The sequence below is a fragment of the Myotis lucifugus genome, unplaced genomic scaffold (genome assembly GCF_000147115.1).
Source record: "Myotis lucifugus unplaced genomic scaffold, Myoluc2.0 scaffold_311, whole genome shotgun sequence".
Taxonomy (NCBI): Eukaryota; Metazoa; Chordata; class Mammalia; order Chiroptera; family Vespertilionidae; genus Myotis; species Myotis lucifugus.
Window position 1 is genome coordinate 1,256,542 of NW_005871359.1, and position 6,032 is coordinate 1,262,573.

A 6,032-nucleotide genomic window follows, 5' to 3' on the forward strand; every position below is an offset into this window, starting at 1 on the left:
GTGCAGATTAAGAGGGAATTAATTAGAGGAAATATGTTAATATTGCTATTTGCCCTTTCACTATAATAGAAGTGTCAGAGATGAAAGAAAATCAGTAAAATGTATATGAAAATCTTCCTCCTGTCAGAGGAACCCCGTGGGACCCAGAGTCAAGTCCCTGCCTACCCATGTGCACCTCGAAATTGTGCGAGACCCAGACCTGGCCGGCTCCACCCCCATTGGGCGAGATCCAGACCCGGCACAGCCTCAGGGCCCCCGTCAAGCCCTGCTGGGTGGGGTGGTGCAGCCTCAGGCCCCCTGGTGCACCCTCAGGTCCCCCGGCCTGGCGCCAGGGCTGGGGGGGCATGGTCTGAGGTCCCCCAGCCCAGTGTCAGGGCAGGGGGCAGGGCCTCAGGTCCCATGGCCTGGGGTGGGGGGCATGGCCTGAGGTCCCCCGTCAAGCCCTGCTGGGTGGGGGGGCATGGCCTGAGGTCCCCTGTCAAGCCCCACTGGGCCGGGGGTGCGGCCTGTGGTCCCCCGTCAAGCCCTGCCGGGTGAGGGAGCGCAGCCTCAGGTCCCTGCTGATTGCTTGTTATGGCTCGTTATGGGAACCCCACCTCCACTGTGAGTGCAGCCATCATGTGTTACAGGAACCCTGCCTCCACTGTGGGCACAGCCATCTTGTGACGACGCGATGGAGTGAGGGTCAATTTGCATATCACCTCTTTATTGTTACAATATTATTGACTATACTAGAGACCCGATGCACGAAATTCATGAAAGGGGCTTGGTCCTTGCAGCTGCGGTGGCTTGCCTCAGCCCTTGCAGCCCTGGCTTCGTCCAGAAGGTTGTCTGGAAGGATGTCTGGAAGGTTGTTCGGCTGTCCAGTCTAATTAGCATATTACGCTTTTATTATTATAGATTTTCTGAGCTGTACTTTACATCCCTGTGACTCTTTATAACTATCAATTTGTACTTTTTAATTCCTTCACTTTTTTCACCCACCCCTTGACCCCCTCCCATCTGGGAACCATCAAAATGTTCTCTGTATCTGTGACCTTGTTTCTGTTTTGTTTGTTGATTTATATTCTTTTTTAGTTCTGCATATAAATGAAATCATATGGTATTTGTCTTTCTCTGTTTGACTTACTTAGCATATTACTCTTTAGGTCCATCCATGTCTTAAAGATCCTTTAAACTAACTACAGAGGAAAATGATGCAGGCATTCTCCTAAATAAAATACAGAGAACTTTCCTCACCTGCAGGATACTTTTTCACAAGCAAAATATTAGATTAATATAAAGATATCTTTGACCATTTTCTGGAATACATTGTCTCTTTCTGAGGTCTAAATATTGGCTACAAAGAGATTGGCATTTATGCAATAAAATGAACTACTTGGGACGGTAGGTACATTTTTTAGAACTTTGCTTTGGGCTGTCTCGATAGTGAAAAAGAACATACAATAGCACCCACACAACTAAGCAGGGATTGCTTCTTCTTTTTTTTGTTTTGTTAATCCTCATCCAAGGATATTTTTCTATTGATTTTTAGAGAGAGTGGAAGGGAGAGGGAAAGACAGAGAGAAACATTGATGTGAGAGAGACACGCACCCCTACCTGGGTTGGGGAACCTGCAACCAAAGTACGTGCCCTTGACTGGAATTGAACCAGGGACCCTTCAGTCTGTGGAATGCTCTATCCACTGAGCCAAACCAGGTAGGGCAATAGGGATTGCTTCTTAGTACAATCAGGAAGAATTTAGTCCAGAAAACAATTGTTTCAATGGTCACTGACCCAAAACTTCATTGTCAGGTAGGCATAAGGTCTTCGGGAGCTGGGGTCACCCTGACAAGAAGAGACTCCCCAGTTTACACTTTCCTCACTGCCCATCAATGCCTGTTGATATAATAAAAAATGGCAATGTGAAATGGCGTAGCCACTCTCAAGAATAGTTTGGCAGTTTTTTAAAAACTTGATAGAATTTAATCCATGTGACCCAGAAATTCCATTACTTGGGTATATATCTAAGAGAAATGAAAACATATGTTCACAAAGATTTGACAGAAATGTTCATAGCAGAATTATTTCTAACAGCTCCAAAGTGGAAGTAGCCCAAATGTCCATACATTGGTGAAGAGATAAACAAAATGCCCGTACAAATGAATATTATTCTGAAATTAAAAGAACAAACTGCTGATACATACTACAACATGGGTGCACCTTGAACACCTCTTCCTATATGAAGGGACTAGGTGCAAGAGACTACATAGTGTATGATTCCATTTGTATGAAAATTCCAGAAAAGACAATTTATAGAGACAGTAGACTTAGTGGTTGCCTGGGGATTGGAGTTGGAAAAGCAATTGACTACAAATGGATATAAGGCCTTTTGGGAATGATGAAAATTAGATTGTGGTTATGATTGCATAACTCTGTAACTTGCTAAAAGTCATTGAATTGTACACTTAACATAAGTCAACTTTATGGCATGTAAATGAAAAAAGGTATACGCCTAGACCTGTGGGGATAGACATGACCACATGCTGCATATGTGACCTATGAAAACTGTGCTTTGGGGGCACACCTCTCTGGCCCCTATAGGACGAACCTCTGCAGTGCTTACACACCATCCTCTGACGCCAGCCCTGAATATCCCAGGGGCCCAGCATATGGCAGTTTGTCATAAGCGAATGCAGTCACTAATCTTGATCTGATTCAGATAGATTACGGGCCCATCTGTGATGCATTTCTCTTACTTTAGAGATGCTATTGTCTAGAAAATTATACTCTGAAATGCATCTTATTGGGAATTTTCCATAATTAGAATATCATAAAATAACCATTTTTTAGAAATAGCAGTGTTATTAGAAACCACCTAATACCACACACTCATTTTATAGTTGATATCATAAGCTCAAAGGGGTTAGGTGACTTGCCTGACGTAGTTCTAGCGAGTAACACACACGGACCTGGAACTGGTTCTTACTGTAAAATACTCAGTGTATCCACATTTGTTCACATCATTCTATTTCCTAAATACATTCTAAACTACGTGGTTAATTATAAGTTTGCTTCATATACAAACCTAGCACAATACATTCACCATTTGAAGATGCACGCCTTGGACTTCTAATAGGATAAAAGAACGACTAGTGACACAGTCTGTGTGTGGTGGTAAGCCTACCCACTCTGTACCATGGACACCAACTAGTTCATCACACCTCAAACTTTTGTCATCACAGTGTCCTAGACAGAGGAACCACGAGGCTGCAGACCAAATCTGTGTAGGACCATTGGAATAGTGTAGCAACCAGCCATCAGGTTGGTCCCCAAAACTCTCACTTCCTGGTATTTGCATGCTTGGGCCGTTTCCTCCCACACTGATCACTGTGACCAATACCACTCAGCAGAAGCGATTGTATGTCACTCCCAAAATAAGGTGATAACAGGTCTGTGACTTGCATTGTGCTGTTCTCTCTTTCTCTCTCTCTCTCTCTCTCTCTCTCTCTCTCTCTCTCTCTCTCTCGTCACTTGCTCTGGGGAAGCCATTTTGTGAGCGATTCTATAGAGAGGCCCACATAGTGAAGGACTAACCCCTCCCATCAACAACAGCAAGATCAGCTCAGAAGTGGCTCCACAAGAGCCAGGCGGGCACCAGAGACAGCAGCCCCCCACCAAGAGCTTGAACGCAACCTCATGAGAGACCCAGCAACACACTCCCAAATCCTTGACCCACAAAAATTGTGAAATAATGTTTATTGATTGAAGCTGGTAAATTTGGGGATGTTTTGTTATGGAGCAATAGAAAATGAATTTGCATAGTTTACTTTACTTGATAGGTGACCCTCCAATAATTATTCATAAATCTGAACATTTAGAAAATCATGTTTCAAAAGAATCAAGGAAGGTTACGTTTTGAAAGAACCCTCTTTCCCTCTCTCTTGCCTTTCTTTGGTAGGGCAAAAGAACATGCAAATCAGCTCTTTGATTTCTATTTCTGTTGTGTTTCAGTTTTGTTTTTACAAAATGATACACTTCTTCCACATTAATGGGATTATTTATAGAGTCATAGCCCCAGTGAGATTTGGGGCTAAGAATAACCAACAAACTTACCAACTACATTCTTTCCTTCTTTCCCACAGAATTGCCATCTAGAAAACTGGTTTCACACACGAAATCTTAGGAGAGTCCTGTGGCTTAGAAATTCTTTGTGTTTGAGTTAGCTATCCTCCCTGGCCAGTTTTTATCCAGTAGCATGACTGCAAGTCAGTATGTGGTCTCCCTTCTGTTATTACACCCTTCAATTCAGGGACTGGGAGCTTTCTGAAGAGACATGCCAAGTCCTTGTTGAGATCTTTCCAAGCATGTCAAGGTGCAAGGACAAAATAATCAGTCAACATTTGCCTCACAGGTGCTAACCATGTTTATTGAAATATCTTCTCATGTTCCAGACACTATGCTATATGTGGTAAATATTGTGTCACTGAGAACCTGGTTGCTCCAGAGATAGGGGACAAGCTAGAAGAAAGCTAAGCAGGCCTCAGGCTCTCAGCTCTGCAGAAACCTGAAGATTTGGGATGTAACGGGACGGAGTGAGAAGAGATTAACTTAAAAATTGGTGCATTGGCTGGGTGGGTTTTCCCCGTGTCCATGCACATGCTTGCACATGACTCTCCAGAGCTTTGGCCACCATGTCACTAAACAAATCACAGCATGTTTCCTGTTGCCACGCCTGGGAGAGGTTGCTGACTCCTGCACCAATTTCTAGACCAGGGATTTCCCTCCTGGGACTCAGATTAGCTTCTTATTGGTTTGATTTCCCAACCCACACTTTCTTCATGTAAAGCGTTATGAGCCATGTATTTTGTTTTCCTAGTACCTTAAACTAAAATAAGTAAGGTTTTATAAAATGTGTCATGATCTCTTAAGACGTTTAGAGACAGTTAGTGATTAATGCTCTAGAAACAGACTCTCTTCTGAGCCACAGTGTCCACCATGATCTTGCTGAGGTCCTGAGATTTGGGTGCATTTATTTCCACAGTCAACCCAGAGTTGGCAATCTGGTTTCGTAGACAATTTACTTTCTCCCTGTGGTTCTTCTTCAAGAAGAGCAGCTCCTTATTGAGAGCCTCAATCCCTGTCTCCAGCTGCAGTCAAGTGACATTGGGGTCTCAGTGACCTTTCAGAGCCTATTGACGTCACTCTCCAAACCCTGGTGTATGGCCGGATCTGTCTCATACTTGACTCTGAAGTCTTCAGCAGCAAGACGGACATTGGCGATCTGCAGAGCAATATGGGCATTGTCCACAGAACTTGCAAAGATCTGAGCCCTCAGGGACTTGATGGTTTTGAAACAATAATGCCCCCGTCTTTGACCTGGGTTCTCTTCTCCAGGTGTTCTTGGATTTTGCTCTCCAATCTCTGATTGTCAGCCTCAAGGCTCCTGACTCTTTCTAGGTAGGAGGCCAGGCAGTCATTCAGGCATTGCATAGTCTCCTTTTTACTCTGGATGCTCCCTATTGCCCACCAGAACCGTGTCATCTCCGTAGCCAGGCCCTGGGACCCCCAGTTGCCCTGCACACTGGTAGAGTAAGACACAGAGAACCAGAAGCCGAAAACCTCAGCGCCTGCATAGATGCTGGCTGGCTGGCCGGGTGGCTGGGCTATTGCACAAAGCCCTGGGTTCCGAAGTTTGTGGAGAAGTTGTAGTGGGTGCTGAAGCTCATGCTGTTCAGGGAGGAAGGCGAGAAGCTGAAAGTGAGGTCCAAGCAGCAGATAAAGAGTAATCTTTGAGCTACCCTGTCACCAGTGTTTCAATGGTCAGTTTCATTTATTTTCTTTTGCTTTTATTTTTTTTAAATGGGGCTTTGACTAGCAATACCACTTTACCACCTTTCTGACTGATTAGAGGATTTTAATCTCAATCAACTGTTAGATGATGAACCTGATAAATCCAGTAAAAGTACATGGTAGGAGGGGAAAAAAGGAGAGAATTAGAGGTAGGGAGGAAGAAGAAAATTAGTTTGTAGAAATCAAGTCTATTCTCAATT

The 6,032-nt window shown here is 44.0% G+C and overlaps 1 pseudogene; it reads right to left on the reverse strand.

Annotated features, from left to right (window-relative positions):
- Positions 1-4,940: 4,940 nt before the first annotated feature.
- Positions 4,941-5,708, reverse strand: LOC102426431 (annotated as a pseudogene).
- Between the last annotated feature and the right edge of the window lie 324 nt (positions 5,709-6,032).